Genomic DNA, 26,164 nt, shown 5'->3' with positions numbered 1-26,164 from the left:
ACCAACCCTTCCTTTACATTTGAAGTCAGGAATGTTCATTCCTTTCTTAAGATTGTGTTCACTTTCTGGGTATACCCAGATAAGATTCAGTTTGAAAATAGACTTAATTTTACAAAAATAAGAAAGCAATTAAAATTCATTAAATATGCAGACGTGCAATATATGTAATACCTATTGTGCTTGTAAATCTTTGAGCCACTGTTTGTTGGCAAAGTAATATGAACACCTGGGCAAAGGCTTCCAAGCATATCAATATCTTTGAATGAGTCCCAAGTAAAAAATTGCAATTAATTCATAAAATTTGAAACAGATATTTGGGGGCAAAATTAATTGAAACCACTGAAATGGTGCCCCTAATTAGACATCATTTGCAAAAACCAGCTCTGTTGCTTTTGGGCTTTTTTACTTGATATCTAGAACCTATTCTATATGGTCACTTTCAATTGTATCACTGTGCTACTTTCGAACATATTACTAGAAATACAGCTTAAAGTGAGAAAAGATTAGCAAAACAAAAATTACATAAATGTATTTTCTATCAAATGTCCGTACTTGAAGAGTAAAAGCATGCCAAACCATGAGATTTTGCTAGGAAGCAGGATTTGTTTGCTAAATACTTGGGGTTTTTTTTTCAGCTGCCAGCCTGAGTAAGCCAGTGCTTCATTTCTTTATTTTCTTTCTTTTTTAAGGCTGATTATTGATGTTTTTAATTTTTTTAAGTTCCAGTCCCAGACATCCTGTTTGCCAGTTATAGTTGTTAGGGTTTGTTGGGTTTTTTTTTTTCATAAGAATAATGTGAAAAGAGTTCAGTTCACAATCAATTTTCTCTAAAGTGGAATTTACACTGAAGAAATGACTGATTTGGACATGCAGACTACTCTTCTAACAACTATGTAAGTGCATGCAAAATCTTAGGATGTGAGCAGTCCCATGAGTTCCAATATGTGCCTTGGGTATATATTTTATATTTATTTAAGTCTTTGCAGGATGTGAGCCTTAAGATATTCCTTACATTTTAACAGAGATAAATCTATTCACAGTATTCTGCCCAACGTAAAGCAGACTACTATAAAACAGACATTTGAATTTTTAGAAATCATATAATCATTTCTAAAACTAACAATAGATTAAAACAACAACAGTACAATTGATCTTGAGGTATTTAACGTCTTCCTTCGACTGCAGTGATGTTTGTTAGCCACTAGTCACCAAAAGCTGAGTTTTAAGATTGGAAAAGCAGTGTATTTTGCTTTGAACAGTTTGCTCACACTCTCAACTATCTCAGATCATCTCAGGTGAAGGATGATTTATTAAAGCAAAGAATCTCAAAATACACGCTAAGCAAGCGGAAGTCACAGTATCTGATAATCCCTTAAAAATTTTTAAAGATTTTTCTACTTTCCTCTGAGTTCATATTTTGTCCTTCTAGGGCATGTCAATTTGATTATTTTTTTTTTTAACCAATCTTGCTGTGGAATGCAAGAATTGGTTCAAATCTTTTCACATCAGAACCCACTAAGAAATTAATTGTTAATCTCTTGCTAAGTTAAAAGAGGCATTCAATTCCCTAAATGATAACTGAATAAATATTTCTCTGAGGAAGGATTTATAAGATTAATGGATTTCTAGATTGAATTTTCAGGGAGAATACTATGTACAGGTACAACATAAGTTCCTGTAGAAACTGTAGAATTTTAAGAAAACCAGTTTGTACCAACAGATGATACATAGATATGCTTGATTGTGGAAGTGACAAGAGTACAAGCACACACTATAAAATTTGCTTTTAAGCATCATGACTGATCAACAAATCGCATAGGTGTAGGTTTTATATTTAAATTTTTAAGCATAATTCCTAACAGCAATTCGGTAGAACTTAGCAGGACTGCTCACATATAAAAAGTCAAGCATGTAGCATAGCATTTTGCTGTATAGCGGACACAAGTTGCTAACAATACAATGTATCAAATGCTTAGCATGCTGAATATTCACAGTTGGTTAAAAGTTGTATTAAGTCCAAATTATGTGTACTGGATGATGTTTGCAACACATATACACATATTATGAGACAGCTCTGGTTGATAGCACAGAAATCTTGATGTACTCTCAGCATGGCAGACCTCTGCACGTTCACTGTAGTGTTCCTCTGTGTGTTTGCTGTGAATTTTACACATGCAAAGCACATCATACTTAGCACGTAAGTATTCACCACTGTTGCAGCATGTATGCAAGTCTGACATACTGTGTCATGAGATACCAGCACTCCTCAGTATGTTGCCAAATTTATTTTTCTAATATTATAATATTGATACAAATGAAAATTACAGGGTTGTCTACTCTTCATAATATCTAATAAAACATAGATCTATATGGATTTTTACAAGATCTTTTTCTTTGTAATTATGTAATTGTATTCCAGTAACACAGTATTTGTTATAGCATAATGACTATCATTGTAGTAGAGTAATATTAGGCATTATAAAACTGAGCAAACCAATTTTTGTTTAGATTAGAATTGTAGAACATAGAGTTCTTGGGGGTTTTTCCAAATTACCTGGTACCTCTGCACCTTCATTGTTAAAAATTATTGCCATCTTAAGACTAATTTTGCTATTCTCACCTAACTTTATTTTGTGATCATTAGCAGCGTTTCCTTATATCTTTTCCAAATGTTACTATTCCAAACACTTGTTTTATATTTCTGTCTAACCTTATCTTTCTGTGGTATCACGCTCATTCTCCCTGTATGTCAACAATTCCTTGGCTTTATGAAAATCCTAAATATGATAACATTTTTAGAGGTCGTCTTGTACTAGTGATGTCACATGATCAGCAGTAATTCTTTAAACCTTTATATTATAAATAGCTCAAATATTTCATAGCAGTATGGAGAAAATGCTGTACCGGTGTGACTTTCAGAATTTAGCATGAGCAATTTTTGTTGTAAGGCAAAGCCAGTAGTGAAAATATTTTTAACAACTTAAAAATCTGGATCTTTCTCCTTTGTTACTTCTATTTTGCTGCCAAAAAGCGAGCTGAAGATCCTCTTGTTGGGAATGGATTTATGGCTGTATTTCACTTCATTAGATGGTTTGTGTTAGCAAGGATTCCAACACAAAAAATTAGATTTCAAAAAAAAGTATGAGGGTGAGAGGGATGAAATTTAAAGATTGCAACATCAAGCTGGGACTGTTTTGTAGTATTTAATGGCTGACAGCATGGTTTTATTAACCTCTGTTAGCTTATTAAGAAAGTAGACACTGCTTTTCACTACCACCTTGAAGCTTAATAAAAGGATTCTTTGCCTTTTAGGAGTTGGAAGACTCCTTTGTCCTAATTTCTTGTGCGGGAGATTCAGAATTCAAATAAGTATTACCCTTGGTAGGTAACCTCATGAAAACTTCAGTTTTGATTTTTGGAGAAGGATTTGCATAATTTCTTATGGTGTTAACTAGTTCAGTATGGGTCCTTTGCCCATGTAAACTCAACTGTACTGCTCATAGCAATAGTGGTGGTAGTATTACAAACAATCCCAGCAAACAAGTATTTGGAATAGTTTCATAAACTTGGTTCTCACAAAGCAAGCTATATAGCCAATGTAACTGAAACAGTATCAGGAAATTCTGCTGGCATGACTATATTTGGTTAGGAATCACGAGAAGTATGTGATGCATACCACTTTTCCTCTCCTACAGTGAGGGAATGGAGTATTATTCTGCACAATTTCCTTCCCGTGGGAGAATGGAAGAACACCAAAGATGGGGTCATCCCTGAAATGTGGCATTGGTGAACAGTCTATTGCTTTCCTGTATTTCACAATACTAGATCAGTAGGATTAAGTAGGACAACTGCACAGTTCTCTTAAAGTGAAATGAAAGTAGCCAGTCTGAGAAAATTGCTAATACCAAGTAGAGCAGCTGGGCAGTTTAAAGACTGCTTTGTTTTTCAGTCTGTTCTCTGAGCTTCCAGCCTTCTCTGTTGCCCCCTTCATAAGAACAAAATTAACTATTAGTATGCTTTTTAAATAACTAGCAAGAAAAAACCAGCCTATTTCTCGGATGTTGCTAACATAGCTAAACTGGAAAGAAGTCATTGGTTTATTTGGAAAATAGTTCCTGACTGGAAGATGAGCCAGTAGATGTTCAAAAGAAGAAAATTGCTGCTTTCCCTGGAAGCTAAGCTGGCTTAGACTCAGCCTTTTAAAATCACTTAAAAATGGCAAGCAAGAACAAAAATTACTGTATTTTTTGTCCCCTCTTCCCATCCACTAACACATATGATATATTAGTAGCAGATTTGGAAACAGCAAACTGATCTGATAGGTCAGTCTAGATATTCTGTGTAATTTTACAGTGATGTTTCATTAGACTTTAGACTGCACTTTAAAAATTGAGAACTGTAGCTGAAACACACCAAATAAATAAAATTGAAGTACAGTGAATGTTGTTGTTTTCCAATTGGAAAAAGACAACTGCATTTGATTAGTTTCATCAGTCAGTACAGATTTTAAAATGTACACATATTACATTTCTTTTTCAAGTGAAGTCATTTTACACCGCTGAAACCACACATTAAATGCTAGAAAAGCTGTCAGGTATTAACCTTGTCATTAAAAATGTATATGTCTAGGGAGAGGGAGAGGGGGGTTAAGAATCAACAGTGACACTCCTGCTTAAAATTCACTTCCAACTCTTCACTATCGTGTGTGTTATATTGAAAGTCGAAAGTTGATATTGGAGTTACCATTTTGTGTAGATGGTATCTTTCACGAGGTCAAACAGTTTTCTCCAAGTCACAGCATTTGCTTAAGTTCAAATAACTTTTTTTTTCCTGTCAATCAATTTAGATGTAGTAATTGTGTGTTAAGGGTATGTAAAGGAAGTTTTCTTCTAAAGTGTTTTAAACCAAAGTGATAGGTTTATTCCCTAAATCCCTTTTTTGTCTTCCAAAAGACGGAAGTGTTCTGCTAGGGATGTGGGACGTCTTACATGATAAATAATCTAATACTTCAAAAACCAAAGGGCTAAGTACAGCTCAGGAAGAAAAGTTAGCTCTTTAAGATACCAATAATTTCAATCCTGTCTTGAAAAGCCTTGCTTGCCTAGTTGATTTTTTGAAGTGCAATCTATCATCAGTCACAGTAAGGCAATACTGTTGACTTTAATGGATTTACTTCTAGTTGTAAAATATCAACAATTAACTTCTTTCTTGTTATGGTGTGACCGGTACCCCCTGCTCCTGACCCCTGGTAACAGATCAGACTTCTATTGGCATCACAGGAAATGCAACAATAAGCAACACAATGAAATACTGGTGTTTACCGAAGCAACAGTTAGTAGGAAATGAGGGTGTATGTTTTACCTTAGTCATTTTTAATGTAAACGGATGCTTTGTATAGTATATACAAAGTGAAGATTTAAAAAAAAAAAAAAAAAAAAAAATCTTAAAATCTCAATCATCTCAAAATCTTAGTTTTTTACACAAGAAGAAAAGAATGACCATATTTAGTTTGATTAAAGCACCCCCTAGTCTGATGTCCTGTCTCTAATACTGGTCAGTCAAAAATGCCTAGGAAAAACAAGAACAGATGAAGCATAAAATGAAACTTTCTGGCATGTGGCAGTCCACAGCTCAGGGATTTCCCAAGCTGAAGGTTATATTTTGAAGGCTTTATTCCATGAATTTCTGATAGGTTTTCAAACCGATCAGTAGAGTTTGGACTTCCAGAACACACAGCTACAGTGATTTTCTCAGTTTAAATGTGACCTGTTTACACAAGCACATCTTATTTATTTTTCTTTTTTTGGCTTTTATTTGATAATTTTACCTGAAGACACAGCAAATACCAGTGTTGATTTCCCAGAGATCTGTTATACTCCATCTCAGTTACCATTCTTCTAGGCAGAAGGGTCCTAAACTATTGAGTTGGCTCTCCTGCAGAAGTTGTGTTATCTCCTCAGTGATCTTTTGATGATCCTGTATTTTTTCTACTTTTTTCTATTAAGGAATGTAACAGATTGTAAATCTTAGAGAGAAGTAATTTTAAATTGCACAGCTACCGTCTATTTAGTCTTTGTTATGAGGGTCATTTTCACCAGATTTTAAAAACTGTAGTCCTAGCATAAAAGGTTTTAGTACAACCAACTAAGTGCTTTTAAAAGGACACAATAATTTGACACACTGCTTAAGAAAAGCTGTATTTCCAAAAGCTTTGGAACAATGCGTTGATGTATAGCGTGATACGGTGACTATTCTTGTTACATATGGTAGGATGGGCAGAGATTTAGGCCAAAGATCCTGGAGGTAAGGGACTTTAGGGGAATTTAATCTTTCATTTTCCAGAACAGAAAGGCCTTGGATTTTGTGGATGAAAAAAATATTTAAACAATCAATTTTTTTGCGCTATGCAGATGAAAAATAAACTGCAGATGAAAAATAAACAATGCAGTCCAGGGGGTTAGGAAAGCTTTCTAATTATCCCAGGATTTTTGGACTTAGAAGTATTTCAGCAACTTAATTCTTAAAACATTTCCCTGAGGAACAGAATCTCTTGCTACATATTACTCAATGTATGTGAATTTATTATAACAAGTCCAGGAACTTAAGAAAGTGTAAAAATCACAATGTGAAATGAGGTTTTGATTGATATCAGGTAGACACTGTGATTTTGAGAGGCAACTCAGATACATGCCCTTGAAAAGTTTCATATACCAGATGAAGTGTAACAGTGCAGTTTTGCTGCAATTTTTTAAATGGTTCTGCATCTCTAAATATTAATATTGTCTTTGTTTTATAAGACTACATATTTCCAGAAAGATTGTATCTTACAGCAGGAGCTAAAACGTTCCTCAGTGGTTTGGAAACTGCAAAACTGTTGCTGTTAAAAGTGAGAAAGTTCTGCAGAACCTTCATGATTATAGGTCAAAATTCTTAAACAATAATCAACAAAGATACTGTATATTTTAATATTGAAAATACTGATTTTAAATGGTGATTTGAATTCGTACACATAATCTGATTTTTTTTTTTTTTTTGAGGTTAGAAGAGATGGGCTATATTAAAATTCTTTATTAAAATTCTTGAATGAAATAAAAAAGTATGTACTCCTTAACAAAAAGAAAATCTGCCTTTAAGGTAATAGCTCCAATAGAATCATAGAATCATTTAGGTTGGAAAGGACCTTTAAGATCATCAAGTCTAACTATTAACATAATACCACCAAATCCACCACTAAACCATGTCCCTAAGCACCATGTCTACACGTCTTTTAAATACCTCCAGGGATGGTGACTCCACCACTTCCCTGGGCAGCCTGTTCCAAAGCTTGACAGAAGTTTGTAAGGGAAAAAAAAAAAAAAAAAGAAAATAAGTAGCCTTACTGAGGAACACAAGTACATTACTATTTCCAAAACCTCTGTATGCATGTGAACTGCTAGAAGAGAAAAGACTAGCATAACAAAGATTTTCTATTGTTTCTGCTGAATTTCTCGTGTCAAACAGATATGATTTAAATGTTTATAGCTTAGCAAATAACTAGACATGTAGTTGAACAATACAATAATTCTGCCTTTAAAAATATTAAGTAACCTGTAGTAAATTCTTCATTTTTGCCAATCATGTTGATGAAGTACCTTACTACTTTTCTTCAGGAAAAAGTTCAATAATGATTTCTGTGTTAAAATATTTAGTTGTTTCCCATTATCGGAGCTTTCAGTAAAAAAAAAAAAAACAACAACAACAAAAAAAACAGTCTTTGTTTCCACTTTAATTTCTGCTACAGCCTGTGTCATTGCATTGTTTAAAAATGGTTCTACATGGCATATGTTTCCTTTTTGTGGAAAAAGAGAACAATTTTTTTTAATGCAATGTTAGAAAGGTTTATTTTTTATTTTAAATTTGTTTTTACTAGCTTTATTAGTAACAGTAGATTTCTGAAGGTGAAAACCAGACCCCAAAAATTCCAGTACACATCAGGAACAAGTTTAATAAGTTTCTTTGACTAGAAAAAGGTATTTTTTAATAGAAAGTGAAAGGAGACTATTCAGTGGCTGAAGCTTCTTCTTCTCTTCCGTAAAGGCAGATATACTACCAGGAAAGGGGCTGAAATTAAAGGAGTTCAACAATATTTAATTCTCAAGGAGAGTACAAGACCACAAATAGCAAACATTAAATTAAAAGTAAATGTATTCAGAAAAGTAGGGGAAGTGATGACATGTTATCTCTTTTTTTTTTTTTTTTTGTCCCCCTCATTATGCTGGATTTTTAAATTTATTTTTCCTTTTTTAAGATAAGCAGTTTGTTGATTGAAATACTGTTAAAAGCACTAGATGAAACTCTTAAGGAATACATGGCCCTCATTTCAAGTATTGTATAGTATTAGAAAGTACTCATACTCCATACTATCACCTACTCAGGTTTACGAGCCCTTTTACAGGGCCTTAAGGCTTATTGTGTTTTATCAGTTGTAATGTTTCCTTCTGACCGTGTTCTGTCTTGCTATCTAGTGAAGAATTGCTTTCTAAATGCATATTTTTGGAGTATGCTGTTTCCTGTCTTTCCACCAGTATTTTTAATAGTTTAGGGTTTTTTTCAAAACACGTTTAAATTATAGTTTTGGATTAAAATAGTAGTAATATATACCAGTTCTCTTAGTAGTAGGGAGTTGGTGGACTTGAGTGGCTGAGTGGAGACGTCACCTTTGTCCTTTCCTAGGTAGTGCTTCCAAGGCATATATCACTAATCAGTACCCCAATACCTTTTGCTGTGTCATGCTGGATATTTTTAAAAGCAATTTGTTTTTCCCCTTCCTTGGCTTATATTATATGTTTCATTGTGTTATGTTATTATATATAAACAAACATAAAAAAATGTAGCTGTAAAATCTGAAATAGGATTGAGTTCAGAAATGTTTTTTGCTTTTGCATAATTTTCTCTTTATTTGTGTCCTGGGTTATCCTGTAATATTCTTGAAACAGTGTTCTGACTCTTACAGGACAAAGATCATCACGATAGTATGATATTAATGGAAAGGCTGTACAAGGATCATGAACGTGATAACATCATAGGGTTTGATCCCCCCTAATGGTCCGTAATCTTCCACTTCTTGTTTAATGCAAGTTGTTTATTCCTGCTGCTTCCTGCCTGTCTCTCGCCCAGCTGTGCTGAATCAGCACCTACAGAAGCAGTGCAGCCTTTCCTCAGGGGCTGTCAGCAGCCCTGCACTGAAAGGCCCTATTTGCTGCAGTGGCAATTCAGCACTCTGGGAGAGAGGTGTCCTGGTTGCACTGGGCACGTACATTTAAAACTTGTTAAAGTAAGAAAGGCACAGAAATATGGGCTAAAGGAAGAAAAATTAATGGAAAGAAAAATGCAGGGATATACAGTAACATCTGGAAGCTGCTATTAAATGAGAAAGCAAGACTCACAGATACTATTGTGATACAATATTGTGCAAGAATCCAAACACCAGTAAAATAGAAAGTACAAAGTTTTTACATCATGGAGGGAAGGGAGTGAAATGGTTTAGGAGACCAAAGAGTTTAAGTGGTCTGTAGAGCTTCGGAGTTTCATATTCTCTGTGACACCTCTCAATGACTGTTTTACAAGTTGCCTAGCTTTTCTGTCTCTTATTCTTCATGTATCAAATGAGGATAACTACAGCTGTAGTACTGGAATTTATTTCCATATGACAACATTTATCTTTAGGATGGAGTTCACAAAGTTGATCTTGATGAATTCATGCTTGACTCTGATGAGCTGGGGTGCAGCAGCAGCTCAGGTATGTGATCACACAATTTAATCATGATTGGCCAGAAAGCAGCCTGGAAGCCTGATAAACCTTAATACTGTCTGTTACAGAAGAGCCAGCACATGCTCAGTGTCACATACTGGTCTTCAGCAGCCTTTTAGTTCCTGTGGAAATGGTAGTAATTTTCTAGTGCAACTGTCCTGAGCGTTTTGGTAGACATGGTGGTGGGAGTTCCACCGCTGTGTGTGGAGGGCAGATAAGAGCAGATTTCAGAATTAGGCTATCTTTGATTGAACATGAGAAAGAACATAGACAAGAGTACAATCTGCATTTCTCATCCACCTTAAGTTCAGCACACTTGCCACAGGTAAGAACACATAGAATATAAAACATAAATAATATCTATTGGGTGAGATTCGAAATCGCCCTGCTAGGAGTAAAAGACAAGGTGTGTGTGAGAGTGGAAAAAGTATGAGCAGAATCATTGTAACATCTGTCCCAAAAACATGCTTTCTACTAAACACAAAATAGAACACAGAATTGCTAGTGGGTCTGAGATATCTGCCCTCTCTTATACTCTTGGTTGAAAAGGATGTTCCTGAAAGCAATATTCCTGATGAAACTAAGTGGATAAAAGAATATATATTTTTCTCAGATTGAAACTTAAAAATAAGTGTAATAAAATTATGCATAGTTTTTGTATTTTCCATTCTACTGTTGTTCCTCTGTAAGATAAAATGCTAGGTAATAATTAAAAATTTTTCCTGAACTGAGGACAAGCCCCTACAAAGTCCTAAGTTCCTGTTCCATGACTAACTGTTCTTATCTCTGTCAGTTCAACAAAAAAGAATCCCTGGGTTTCTTTTCAAAAAGTTATACCTGCAATCTCAATCATTACAAAAGCTGTCATGGTCCTAACGTTAGTGAGATTAAAGCTGACTTCTTCATGTTCTGACTGTTTATGGTAAACTATTTTAAAAGTAGAATGCTAAAGCAGTCTTAATGAAAAAATATCCAGTTCTTCAAGCTAATTTATTTTAAAATACAATTTCAGATGCAAAAAGATGTCAAAATAAGTAGATATGTAACCTGCTTGTGTTGTGTTTGCATATCAAATTTAACTAACTTTAAAAATATTAATATCAAAACACCACGTAGATTTTGAATAATTTATCTTGAGATTGTCTAAACAGAAACAAACATGGTTGCTTCTCATTTGATACTGAACACCCCTACTTAAGCATTCTTCCTCTAACTTGGGGGTTTGGGAGAGAAGAAGTGTTAGAAAAAGTCCGTGTCTTCTAAAAAACAAAACAACAGAAAGGCTAGTGATATTTACGATTTGGACTTGCCACCACCTTAAACCAGAACTACTACATCATTGTGCAAGATGCTATTGTTCTGAAATTTTAACTAAAGATTTGTGGGAAAGGAGTCAATCAGTTCATAATTTTTGCTGCCTGTTTTTGTGGGTTTTGAGAGATTCATTAATTTTAAGTGGAGGAACTATTACTGGATTAAGAGGGAGAGAACTTTGTCAAATATGGTGAAATGAGAGGAAAGGAGGTAGTTATAGGAGAGGATAAAGAGAATTAGAGGGTCAAGAGGAAGGAAAACTAATAGTTGATGACAATTCATGAAGTGAAGAAAAAATGTCTGAGTTTAATACTTTAGGTGAGTGATTACATAAAAAAATGACAATGATTCTTCCTGGGCATTAGTGTTCTTTACCTGAAGCGGTTAGGGAAAGATTCCATTTAAAGATTGTGGTGGTGATGCTGGACGATGCTGATTTTGCCTCAGATTTGCAGTTATCTTTGCTTCTTGGAAGGATCTCCAGAAGGCCTGTTTTAAAGTAGGGTTTCATAGAAATCCCATCCAAATCTTAATGCTGCATTCCATGCAAAACTTTAAGATATCACTGTCTTCAGGTTTAGGCTCAGGGCACCATATTTAGCACAAAATAAATTAAAAAGGAGGTCTTAGCCTTTTCATGCTTTCCATAAGTCAGGTGGTTACGAGCCCAGAGCAGATGACTTGGGAAGTGCCGTTGAGGGAGCTGGCTTTTTTTATTTTGGTGAAAAGGAAGCTAAGGGGCAATCTAACAAAAACTTGCAGCTGTTTGATGGGCAGCTTCAAAACTGGTACAGTCAGACTATTCCCCGTATTGGTAGACTATGAGGTATGATGATCACTGATTGCTCCTTGGGAGATTCAGAATAGGTAAGTAGGAAATACTTCTCCCTTAGAAGGGTAGTGCAGCACTGGAATAGGTTACCTGGGGATGGCATGAAAGTCTCTGCCCTCTGAGTTTTTCAAGATTGGGCTAGACACATCTATCACCTCATCTAGTCATTGCTGTATTTCTGCTCTAGGCAAGAAATAGGACTAGGTGGTCTGCAGGGTTCCCTTCCAATCAACATTTCTGTAATTCTGTGGTAGTCTTCTGCTTCCACAAAAGTCTCGTATAGGTTTTCCATTAACATGGTTAGAATAAGTTGCCACTGCAAAGATTTGGGGCACAAAATCTCTCTTTCTGTCACCAAGATATTGCATACTGGGCATTGTGGCAAATATAGCCATGAGGCATAAAATATGTAAAGAGACATTTTTGGGTTCACCACAGAAGGCCTTCAAAAAATGGTGATTTGTTTTTCATTTATAGCATGTACAAGAAGCAAGCAAAGGAGTATAGTGATCAGCTGAAAGACCGTGCTAAACAGTTACATCTCATCTAGCTTTTCATAATCACTCATAAGCATGATAACAAGCTAATTTACTGGATTTCAATCAATAAATTGCAATATAAGTAGTGCTGTCAACATTATTCCTATCAGAAAGAACAATGTGGGTAGCCTGAGTGTAGCAGAAGTCAGTCTATGGTTCTGGCAAGATGTTGTGGTTTAGCCCCAGCCAGCAACTGAGCCCCACACAACCGCTCACTCACTCCCCCCCCCCGCCCCGGTGGGATGGGGGAGAGAATCTGAAGAGTCAAAGAAAGAAAACTCGTGGGTTGAGATAAAGACAGTTTAATAAGTAAAGCAGAAGCCACACACGCAAGCAAAGCAAAACAAGGAATTTATTCACTCCTTCCCATGGGCAGGCAGGTGTTCAGCCATCTCCAGGAAAGCAGGGCTCCATCACGTGTAACGGTTACTTAGGAAGACAAACGCCATCACTCTGAACCTTCCCCCCTTCCTTCTTCTTCCCCAGCTTTATATACTGAGCATGACAGCATATGGTATGGAATAGCCCTGTGGTTAGCTGAGGTCAGCTGTCCCAGCTGTGTCCCCTCCCAACTTCTTGTGCACCTGGCAGAGCACGGGAAGCTGAAAAGTCCTTGACTAGTGCAAACACTACTTAGCAACAACTAAAACATCAGTGTGTTATCAACACTGTTTTCAGCACAAATCCAAAACATAGCCCCATACTAGCTACTATGAAGAAAATCAACTCTATCCCAGCCAAAACCAGCACACAAGAGAAGCCAGAAACAAAAATTTTGTTAGTAATTGTTGGTAGTTAAATTGTTAGTAATTTATGGTATAATTATGTATGTTTAATTTCCTCAAAACTCTATAGCATCTAAAATTAGGCAGATCTTATATAACATCTTTAATGAAAGACATGGTAGCCTTTTATAGCTTATGACATCTTTATTGTGGAGGAGGAGTGTCTCACTTGCAACTATTTAATCTCAGAATTATCTTTGGTCTGCTGCTGTCAGTTTCCTAGAGAAAATTAGGTGTATTTTATAAAGAGGAACAGAAACTGTGAGTGAAAATCAAAGTCTTGGGCTATTATCCTGAAATTAATTACAGTGATGACTAAATAGACATATTTTTTGTTAGCAAAACTAAGATAAAATCCTGTGTCTTCGGCAAACTCCGTAGTGGGACTCAATTTCACCTTAATGTTATGAACCTAGGGAAGCCACTCTTAACTTTCACCTTATAGTTCAGGCTCTTGCCTTAGGGCTTCTTATTTTAATATTAAAAGAAAAATAATTCTTTTATTTGAAAAACTGCACAAACAGCTACTGCCATGAAAAATTTTTAATATTTTCCACCATAGCTGCGTTTGCAACTAGAACTACTGAAATTATAAGGAGTTATACAAAATGTGGTGTTTCTTATGAAAAAAGGTTTTGAAATTTTCAAGTCAGTCTCAAACAATCTTAATAAGAATATTTAAAGAGCAATTGAATTAGAAAGTCTCATACTTTCTGAAGTCTCTTCGGTGACCTACGCTATCCCATTGACTGTGGTATGCAACTCTCTCCTAAAACGTCTTTTCTTTTTCCCTAGAAGTGTGAACAGTTAAGTATTAATATAACTTTTTGGAGTTGTTTTCCATTGTACTGAGGCAACAGTCTGGTATCTGAACAGTTGAGCAGCAAACTGGCATAAGGTACCCGGGTTCTGCTTTTCCTACTCACACTAGAATCCTTCTTATTACGAAACAATATTGTTAGGCTCTGCAAAATTTTTACTCCTTTGCAATTTTCAGTCATAATTACCTATCATGCAAAATAACACTTGGTTGATGTTTAGAAATTGAAATTCATTCCTGAGTAGTAATAATAATTAAATTGTAACCATAGATTGTGCATGTTTTCAGTAGGAATGTGTCGCGGTTTAGCCTCAGTCAGCAACCAAGCACCACACAGCTGCTCACTCACTCCCTCCCGGTGGGATGGGGAAAGAATCTGAAGAGCAAAAGTAAGAAAACTTGTGGGTTGAGATAAGAACAGTTTAATAATTTAAATAAAACATATAATAATAATAAATTGAATGAAAAGGAAAACGACAAGAGAGATAAGAGGAACAAAATCCAAGAAAAAAAAAAAAACTGATGCCCCTGGCCAGCTCCCCCCAGCTTTATATACTGAGCATGACAGCATAGGGTATGGAATAGCCCTTTGGCCAGTCTGGGTCAGCTGTCCTGGCTGTGCCCCCTCCCAGCTTCTTGTGCACCTGGCAGAGCATGGGAAGCTGAAAAGTCCTTGACTGGTGTAAGCACTGCTCAGCAACAACTCAAACATCAGTGTGTTATCAACATTATTCTCATCTAAATCCAAAACACAGCACTATACCAGCTACTAGGAAGAAAATTAACTCTATCCCAGCCGAAACCAGGACAGAAGGAAGAAAAAATTCATGTTCTTATTTTGAAAAAAGTTTCTGCTGTGGGAGGAAGAGCTCAGGATGTCTATTTGATGTTTTTCTCTCTATTTTCATATTAGTTTGAAGGAACGTTGCTGATTTCTCCCAATTTCTTGAATATAGATAAAAATTGTCTTGGTTTCCTTACGTCAAGATATTCTTCACTTTATTCTGGAAGTACTAGTACCTTTTGGATTTTAATATTGATTCAGACTGAACACATTTCAGTGTTACTGTCTGAGTAGAAATTGTATTTCACTGACCAGAGTGGATGGCATACTTGTTTAGCTTTTCACTTTGACAGAAATTTAGAAAGTCTTTGTTATTCACCTTAGTGTTGTGATTTGTCATGTTAGGTTGCCATTTGTTGTTGGGATAAAAGTCATTCAAGCCTCTATATACATAGACTGCTTGCTGTGCTTTCGAATTTCTCTACTTTTTATGCATCAAGTACTCAAATGAAAGCAAAAGATACAAAATTGAATGAGAAATCACTTTATGAGACATGAGACATGCTAAAGCCTGCCTCCTAAGTAGAGGTTCTGTAGAGGGCTGCAAACAGCCGTAAAAAGACAGTACTTGCTATGCGTGCACATTTTAATTAGGCTTCTCCAAAAGTGCAGGAATGCTTTTTTCCTGAGAAGTTCCTTTCCAGTTTTCTTTTACTACTGAGTTTCATTCTAGACTTCTTTTTAAGTCCAGGGAGTGATTTTACACCAGTTTGTTGTGGTCAGAGAGTCTTAACATTTACAGTTTACATTTTCGTTACATAGTGTTTCACAGAACAAGGAAACACGGTTTCATACACTGCATACACTATATTATGTTGCTTGTTCTACGACTCTTTTGGGAGCCTGATCAGTCATTATATCTCTGTATATTAAATAACAGAGTTACAGAGATCATATTGAAGAAATGAAGATTGGATCTTTAGCCACGTCCACTTTCATACCCAGCACAGCAGTGGGAATAAACTTGTATCGGTCATCGGGGATAGCGTTATTGTTTTTTACCCCTTTCGGGAATACAGACATGTGGTCCTATTGAGAGTAATGCCTCAGAATGGTGACAGTGTTTTTTTATCTTCAGCACATACAAGACTGAGTCACTTTGTCATCTCTGTTCTTTCCTATTTCTAGTACAGCTGTGACATCACTTCCAATGATTTCTAATTCTATTGAAATATTTTTTTTTAATTTCTGTACCATAGGTTATCCATCACCATAATCACGCAAGGATAAGGTTAGAAGAGGAAAAGGACAGAGTGATGTGTGAGTTAGTGTAAATTATGTCAGACACAACATGAGAGTACCTTTTTATTAAACAAATCCACACATTCTGAAATATTTTGTTTGCATTTTTTCAAAGGGGACAAGCAGTTAATGAAACTAATGACATTTTAAGCCAAAGGAATAGTATCCATGGTTAAGATCGTATGACAGAATTAAATTGTAGTACACATTGCCAGGTGATGTTATGGAGGCCAAAACCATAGATGAGCTCAAAAAGGGATTAGTCTAATTTCTAGCTCAGGAATTTATGTGCTAGGGATTGGCAGAAGCTTGAAAGGCATACCTGGGAAGAATTACTGTACACATGTTTCTATATGCATCGGTTAATATCCACTGTCAGAGGTAGAAAACTGGACAAACTGAGACTCAATTCAGATTTTTCTGTGTCCATGTGAGAAGTACGTGTTAAAAACAATATAAAACTTGACTTCCACAGTACCAGGAAAGTTTTCAGATGCCACTGTGACAGCTGACATAGTAACATGGACCCAAAAGTGGAGATGAAATGTCTAAAAAGGCATAGCTCTACCCTTTGGATTATTTCAGCGTGAACACTCCTTCCAATCACAACTAAAAATGATATGAAAGAGGAAAAGTCTTCATTTCTTAAGTATTCATACAGTAATGCTAATGCTATAATGCTAAAAGACATTGTTAGTCATGGCACAGTCTGCATTTGAAAATTAGATTCTGTCATATCCAGCGAAGAAAATTGAAAAAGTGTCCAGTAACTACAGATGTTACACAGATATTGTTAGAATATTAAAAAACAGCAAAAAACATGCAAATTTTCATAATACATAAATCAGTACTAAAAATGCTGGATATATCTCCTATTTGGAATAGAACAGTCAGACAAACAAATACATTTCTTTGAGTTATAACAGATGAAGATACCAAAGCATAAAGGTTAAGACTGAGAAGGAATCACACTATTACTTAGAAAACCTTTTGTGTTCACTGGGGGCATTGCCTTTCCCATGAAATATCCTGACTGTGGCTCAAAAATACTTAATACAAAACACATTTGACTTTTAGCTACTTCATTCAGTAGTAGAAAAGGCATTACTATTCTGCCCACAAAGCTAGGATTTGACTGGTTTTTGCATCCTAAAAAAGGGTGAGAACATTAGCTACAGATTTCCTGGCACACAGTTGTTTCCTCTGTTAGTTTCATGAACTAACAATAATCACATTCACACATTTTCAACACTAGGAATCTCTTTTAGATTTTTGAGATTTTAAGGTGTTTAGAAGGGTTACTGTAGTTTTGGTGTGCTTCAGTGTGTGTCTTTAAAGCATGTTAATAGTAATAATTTCTAATGTTCAGAATGGTTGCTATTTGAAAACTGTCAGAAAAAAAGACTACAATAGGACTTTTTTTCCTGACTTTCTGACACTGTTGAACTAACTGGTGGTTAAACTAAAACCATAGTGATCTATTTAACATATTAGCAAATGGAACTGTAAATGTAATACAACTGTGGTCAATGTTTTAAAGACACATGCCTAAACTATCAGTCACTGAAAAATGCCAATGGGCATAATTCTCCCAGGAATCATGCAGGTGTGTTTTAAAACAAAGTGTTTTATTTTGAACCAGAGCAGAATATCAGACCAAAATAGCATGAAATTGTCTCCAGACAGCTACATAATAGCAACATAAGAATGAACCCACCCCTATGCAGAGGAAGCTTTCGTGTCAAAGATGGAGAAAAATATTCTGTTCTCAGCATTATACTTTGATAAGGATCAAAGGGGTTTAATCATCAATAATATCTTCTTTAATTCACCAAACAAACTATGGGTTTGATTTCTCTCTATTTATATTATGAAAAGTTTCTGCAAGCTGCGTAGGTGGACTTGTCCAGCGTTAAGGAATATTGAGCTTGTAGCTGGGGCAGTAAATCTGAGTATTTGTTTGCATATGGTGTTCTGTAAAGCTAGTTTAAGTTTGTGCTTACAGCAAATACCTTGGGAAACTTCATTGTTACAGCAGAAACAAAGCCCAAAATTTATATAAGCTCAGGTAGTGCCTATTTTTTTTCCATTTCTTTGCTTTTCTGCCTGTATTTTTCAATGGATCTTAAATTTTCTGTATTTCTTTGTCCCTCTGGAATTCATTAACTCTAGTTCTAGAGTATAAAGGGGACAATTTAGATGTAGCAGTGTTTGTGTTATTTTCATTTTGAACTGAGATGTCCAATCAACACCTGCAGACTGTGTATGCATTAGTTTACCCTGCATGCTGCCTAGGAAGTATAGTCTAATGATGTCTTTGATTGAGTAAACATTTGCAAAGAAGGTTTTTATTGTATAGATTCTCAGTGCTGTATGAACAAAGCAAATTAATCACCCTGGCACCTCTTTTCTTGTGAAATTAACTAGTTCTGAATTTTATTTAATTCTCTTTCACTCTTTGTATTTAGATCTCTGCTATGCAGACTGTTCAGAGCCACATACACCTTTGTAGGTAAAGTGGATTATTTTTCATGGTATTTTAGCTTTAAAGCACTTTTATCTAAAAAAAAGTTTCATCTAAACATATTGTGGTGGCATTGTCCCTATTAATGTAAGCAGTGATATTTATGAATCTTGTACATAGCAAAGATTATAAGAGAGTTCTCAACAGGAATGTTACAGATTTTTTTATAAAAATATTACCAAAAAGTACCCATTTTGTTAGATGAAACCATTTCAAACTTCTTTCATTACTTGAAGACATAACATTGTCTTTACAGGTCTTTTGAAGTTAGGATTTTTTTAGATGGTTGAAAAAATTCTTCCAATATTTGAAAAGATCAACTAAAAGAGATGGCTGGTCATAGAACTTCAGGGCAAACCCCAAGAGGGTTTTGATCCACAATCCCTTAAGGTGCTGTACATTTGTGTTTTCATTCATACCAGTGCCTTCAAATACTTGCCAAGTTTGAAAAATATATATCTTTGTTTTATTTCACACTAAAGGTCTCATTCAGAGAGGCACTGTAAAATAGTATATCCCCTTTATGTTGCTCTTCTTGGGAGTCAAGGAATAGTATGGCCTAATGAGGCACTACATAGGTTATCAACAGGATTTTATAACGGACTTCAATAGCTTTACATCAGAAGCAAACTTAAAAGACTTATAAGAAAAAAAATTAAGTGAAGAGTTAGTGCCCCATGATACCGTTTTTCAGGAAGAGAAAGTTCAATAATAATACCAAATAAAAAATAGAGATTAACAAAAGCAAATTCTTAATGAGGTGCTATGTTTGTTCTCATTTATGATTACTGAATAAATAATTTCATGGGTTAAATATTTAGATATTTCTGTAGTCTTCAGAACTAACAAGTATTTTTAAGAAATTTCAAAATAATTTATTTGAAGTAGTATAAGTGACAATTTTGAGAAGAGCTAAAGAAAATGGTAACATTTATGAAAAACAATAAACACGTTTAATGTTTTACAGCACTTGAAATGTGAACATGCTATATTGATAGTAGCAAAACTGATTACATGATATATATATATTTTTATTGTCACTCTGCATATTCCCCATAGTTATTTTTTATTTCTGTGGAATGCTCATGTCATTATTTGTGCTTATTTGACACAGAATCTTCTGAATTAAATGCAGTGTGTCTAGAACACTGGAATATAGGTTTTTGCAGCTTTTAATTAGTCTTTAATTCTGTCTATCCTTAGGTGACATATCAATTTAAGACTGCACTTAGTCTGGTAGTTCAAATTCAACTGTGATCTTCCCTTTTAAAATGAACATATAGTACAGGAAGAAGTAACAAGGATGAATAAATCATAAACTTCCTCTTAATGACAAACAAAGTTGAACCTAATCGCTCATAGCTTTTAGACCCAATACTTTATGAAGTCCTACATTGTTAAATATGTATTGAGGCAGTTTGGTTTACAATGAAATGCCTGAGACAATATAATGAGATTTGATATGTTAACGTATAATTTTCACCATGTCTCTGTCCTCTCTTGCCTGGAACTGTTAGTATAATAATAAAAAAAATCAGATTTTTTTTTTTTAAATGTTACTGTAATGGTACTCCATTTCAGAATTTTCTTGTCCCTTTCTCCATGTGAAAGAATTCTTTCATCCAAATGAAAGAATTAGAACAATATAACCACAATAAGGTTATTCGGACATTTTGTGGACTATCAGATAAAGCTTATATACTTAAGAAACCAGAAATATGAATTGGAAACTTTGCACTGGATTATGTTTTATTTTAGAGGTCATGAAAAAATTGAATTATGAGTATGTAGTTTAGGCCAAATCTGATGTTTAACTCTCTTCAAATGCTGCATCTGAAAATACAGCTACAATAAAGCTACAGAGTGGTTCAGTAAAAAATGTTCTTGCATTCTGTCACAATACCAGTAGGATTGTGTATATCTTTGCAGTTTAGCTATAGGAAAAACTGAGGTACAGCATAAACACATGAAAAACTTATAGTACTGAGATCAGATCAAAGCTCTGTCTTGCACAATATTGTGTTTGATCAATTATGAATACCTAGGGAATAGTATGAAAACAGGGCAAGTATATATTGATAGCTTCCAGCCTACTTCCACGTAGATGTCTGAATCCGCTTCTAAATCCACTGCCATCCATTTTTCCCTGAATGGGTCTAATTCATTCACACCTTAATTATTTGTGTGAGAAGACATACGCTCTTTGTTTTAAGCCTGTCACCCCCTAGCTTCATTTAATATTCCCTAATCTTTGTATTAGAAGAGGTAATGAATTCATTGTTGCCAGATGACTTTCTCCATACCACATGTGAATTTCTAGATACCTGTCAAGCAGACTCTACACTTAGATTTTCCAGGCTGACGAGTTCCAGCAAACTTAGTCTGTCTGATGTATTTTGGTTACAGGGGATATATGGCGTCTGAATTGTTAACACCATGTGATAGTGGCTGAGGCCATAAACTAAATATCTGATAACTTCACTATGTTCACTAACTTCAAAATGTTCAACAAATCAGACATTCTGATTTGGATCCGATCCTTCCCAAAATATTTCACGTTGATTGCATTCACATCTAATAAGGATTAAAGGAAATTACTCAAAATAATGATTTCCTGTGAAAGATTTGATTTTGCAAACCATACTCTGGTGGTAAAAAAAGAAACTTGGAAAAGTTTCCAACTGCTTTTAGACATAAAGAAAAAAATAGAATACAGAGAGACAGCTCTGTTCCTTAACTGTACAGCATCACTACAATCCAGATTCACAGGCACTGCAGTGTTTATCATGAAGAATAACTATGACAGGATCACTCAAACTCTGAGCTGAATTATGAGTAAGCAGTTATATTAAAAAGAATTATTGGCATTTTACATATGTATATAAATTTATGTATAATAGTATTTATAGACAAAATATATATAAAAATATGTTGGGTGTTAAATCTATTTTGAGATTACCCTTAGAAATTCACAATTTATTCAAAGACGACCATTTCTCACCTACTTGTGAAGAAGGCATTTTTATATTTTGTTTTACAATCTGCTGGCTTTGAAACTTGATATTGTCTCAGGAGGACGCACGTAATATCATGCTTCATCACTTTTTGAAATTTACCACTTCCTTGGCTCTCATAAAGCTTTTCAGAACAATGTTTTACATTTCCTCTACATGATAATTGGTTTAAATCTAATGATGTATTTAATGATTAATGTAATTCACTGTTAGAAATACACTTGTATTTCCAATTTAAAATATTATGTGATAATATTTAGGAATGTATATCATAAATTGCATTCGGAGTAAATGACAATACTAAAATAGTAAATTTAATCATTTTTATATTTATTCACATATTTAAATTTTAGGAAAAGGTCATTAGAGCTGTTTCATGTCTGTCTGTATTTACCTTAGTGAACAAGCACGTTAGTTTAAAAGTACACGTCAGAACGTGTTTTGAATCCGTTTCGGTGTAACTGTACATTTCAGGAGAAACTGCTCCTGAGGTGTTGTGGGATAGGTTACATTGCTAATCTCACAACTGTGTCTCTCGGCCTTGCATTTGAAATATATGCCTGCATTTGTTGCCTTTAGGGGATATGTACCATATGCTAGATACAGAAAAGTATTTTTGAATTATTATCTGATAATTTTGATAATCTCATAATAGAAAATTATGAGATTAAAGTTCTCCTAAATCTCATAGATCACATTCTTAAATAAGTTCCCACTTACAGGAAAAGATTGTTTGATTTATTTTTTAAATCTGAGTTCATCAACAGGAGGGAAAGAATCCGAATACCCTCCATGGTAACACATATTTAAAATTATTTTGTACTTGGCTAGAAAAACTCACAGCTGATCTCAGTCACTGAATAAACTGTGAGTTCTGTTCCTTGAACGCCCTATGAAGCCATAATAAGTGATTCTGTATGCATCTATTGCACATTAAAGGTGTGTGATCCAGCCACCATATTTACAAAATAAACCCCAAGAAATAGCTCGAAAATTCTCATCGGAAAACACTAGAAAATAAGTTTTTGCTTTTTCTCATACAAGATACAGTGATCAAGCTATACGTGTAGCTGGCTGAATAATTTACAGTGATCTGTCTTAATTTCATCATTAATGGCCACAGCATGTTTAAGAGAATCTGAATTTTCTTGCATGCACTAATTATTCAAAATAATTTTTTAAAGTATTTGTGCAAATAATTCTTGCTTTGTATCTCATTTATATTTTTCTCCAAAATACTGAGCTTTTCTGGACTGGATTGCAATTGTCCTGATTCAACATATGTAAACCATTTCTCACCCTTCATTGAATTTAAGGAGGACATAGAATATTGTCAAGCTTCTATGCATATATTACTTATTTTATTAAAATGAGAAATCAGTTTTCATGGCTGTTATGTAAAATTAAAAAAAAATGTAGTTCAAGCAGCTGTATAAAATTAAGAATATTAATATAAATTTTGCAGTGTTTGCCCAATTATAGAAATGTACATATGAATGACCTACAGAAAAATTCAGCTGCATGCATGGTATGGAATTCAACTTAATCATCTCTGTGGAATAGATGATAGGGCCTTTTTTTGTACTTTCAAAATATCGTTCTATAATTTGAACTTAACACTGTACCTTGCTAATGTATAATCTACTCATTAGGTTGAAATAGTACACTGTGCCACTTTCTTCTTTGATTGAGGCCTATGATGTATATTCAAGCTTCCAGGAAAAGGAAAAATAATAAGAAAAAAAAAATATGAGACAGATTGAGACTTTACAATGTTTTGGGCCTCACCTTTCTAAGCACAGATACAGTATACAATTCTGTAAAACTGTCTTTAAAAAAATCTTAGTTTTAATTAATGTTAGATTCTGTTCCGCATTTGCTGAACTGAAATATTTTGATGAATCTGATAATTTTAAGTGACACATCATAGAGGAAAAGGATTTTTTTCTTCCACGTGATTTTTTATTGTAAAACTTGCAGCAAAAGGAAACATTGCTAACGTAGATATATGTCTGAGTTTGTACATGGAACTTTTCTACCTCCAAAATCAGAGCTGTAGCTATTAAATATACTTTTCAGTTTACTTACATATGTGGTTATCTAGCAGTCTCTTTTTGGTGCCATGTCTTCCGATTTTCTTTCTTTCTCTGTAAAAGACAAACATTTGTTACTAGTTTAGAAAGGATTTCCTTGCGCCACTGTATAGAAAGACATTTTACATCAGCTATAAAATGGAGACAGGTATATCAGATATTTAGTGGCTAAAATGCAAGACATGAAGAAAATAAAACAGTAGAATGTTAGAGCTCTAGCATATATTGGTCTATGTACTTGTTATTTATTATTTGTATGGTGGCATTCAAGTACTGCAATACTTGAGCTATGGTCTCTGGTTCTTGTACTGGCAAAGTAAATAAATAAATAAAAGCTTGATCAAGCTCTTTCAAAACTACCACTGATCTCAGTTAGACTTCTTTGTGTAAGTAGCGGCTGAACAGAGTGCTTCAAAAATATAACATTTTGTATTGAAATAAAATTATTTTAATAATCCCTGCAGTTGGATCCTGAATAGGAAGTGATACCATCTTTCAGCTGTCTCTAATTCAGGAAAGACAATTTAAACCAGCACAGACTACTTTGAGATACTCTTTATAGTCAGTTTAATAATGAGATGTTAGTCTTCAAATATGTGTTAGTCAAAAGAAAAACAGGTGTTGAAAATCAGTGAGTCATTTTTGGTTCAAAACTTGTAATTTTACAGTAATTTGTATCACATGAAATGACCTTTTCCACTGCATATTGCTGGGGTGAATGAAGTTTAACTAAGAGGTAGCAGTTCTTCCTTTGCACTTTTTTGAAAGGGAATAAATTAGCTCAGATTAATGCAACCATTATATTTAGTGTCATTTTAACAACAAAACAGAATTTTAAAAGTAGAAGGATTACTTGTCAATAATAGTCATCAGCTGCTGAAAGACTGGGTGCAGTTTCTAGTGTTAACACACCTCGCTAGCTGACTAAATCTAAGGGTATTCTTAGTAAAAAACGTAGCCATTATATCCTGAGAAAAATCTCTGAGACTGCCAATATTGTTTAGTAGCTTGAATTGCACTTGCTTTTGAAAATTTTGGTGTGGAGACCAAGACATAGAGTACAATGGAACACTGTGCAGAGCCTCAGTGCTACAAGGAGCTGCCTCTGGAGCTGGAAACAGTAGCGCTGCAGCAACGGACTGCAGCCCTATTGCAGGTGAATTTCCCACTCTGAGGCAACGCTAATTAGCCTCTGTACAGTGCTAGGCTGAAACGATGAGAAATGAAAGCTGGTGACCATAGAGAGCATGCACTCTACCATGTAGATATACCAGCTCTCAGAGAGCTGACTTTGGAACGCTTGAACACAGCAGTCTATTATATCATGTAGACATGCCCTGAGTAATTCAGTGAATAATGATCAAAATTAGTATTACATATTCTTCAGAGTTTTTATGGTGTTCTATTTTTATACCTGTGGTTTTTAGAAATGCTTACATTTGGTTCATCTGGTTAATGGCCACATCAAAATGCCCTCCTAACTTAGTAGAAAGGAAAGCAGAAAAAACCTGAGCACATTTTCATGGTAGTTTTGTACAGGTAGAGTGAATGGCTCAAATTTTTCTTCTAAAAGTTAATGATCACAGAGTGAGTGTTGTGCAACGTAAACCTATTATTAATGAAGCCATGAAATGAACAATCTAAGAGTTAATTAGGGATAGTACTATTTCTCTAGTTACTAAAATGTCCTCATGTTTTGTAAATATTTTACAGAATTCTTTTGTTCTGTGTTTAAGGGCTGAAATTTCTCATATGTTTAAATTTCACACATATAATAAGTGGATGAACACATATTACTTATACCACTGAGGGGTTGCTGCAACATTTAGAGTAAATACTGGTAGTGCCATCACTCAGGTATTGTAACTGAAACATTTAACTAAGTAAAGCAATATCAAAAGGCTAATGACATCATGTAGCAGCTATGTTGCTTTCTAATTGAAATACTTCAAGTATTTCTAAAGCAATGGCATTAGATATTTCTAGTCAGAAATAATTTATACGTTTTCTTCTAGGCTTCTGACCTATACATACCTAATTATCTTTTCAACTAAGACAAAAAAAAATTAATGCTATAAATATACAATCTACAGTAGCACAAAGATGAATACAGAATGTATTTGCAGTTGTTCGTTCATATGGGGTTTGTCTTGTTTTTCAGAAAGTGCTGGGGAATATGAAGTAAGAATGATTCTACATGTACAATTCCAAATAGTCATATGGAGTTTTACATAAAATGACCTGTTCTCTAGAAATGGCTCAGTAGGATATTTCAGGTGTACTTTTAATTATTATTTCTTTTATAGTCTACATGTAATTACTCCCACAGAGCTGGCGCTAACTAAACACTCTTCCTCTCTAAAACCA

This window comes from Mycteria americana, chromosome 4 (assembly GCF_035582795.1).
Source record: "Mycteria americana isolate JAX WOST 10 ecotype Jacksonville Zoo and Gardens chromosome 4, USCA_MyAme_1.0, whole genome shotgun sequence".
NCBI lineage: Eukaryota > Metazoa > Chordata > Aves > Ciconiiformes > Ciconiidae > Mycteria > Mycteria americana.
This window is presented reverse-complemented; position numbering follows the sequence as displayed.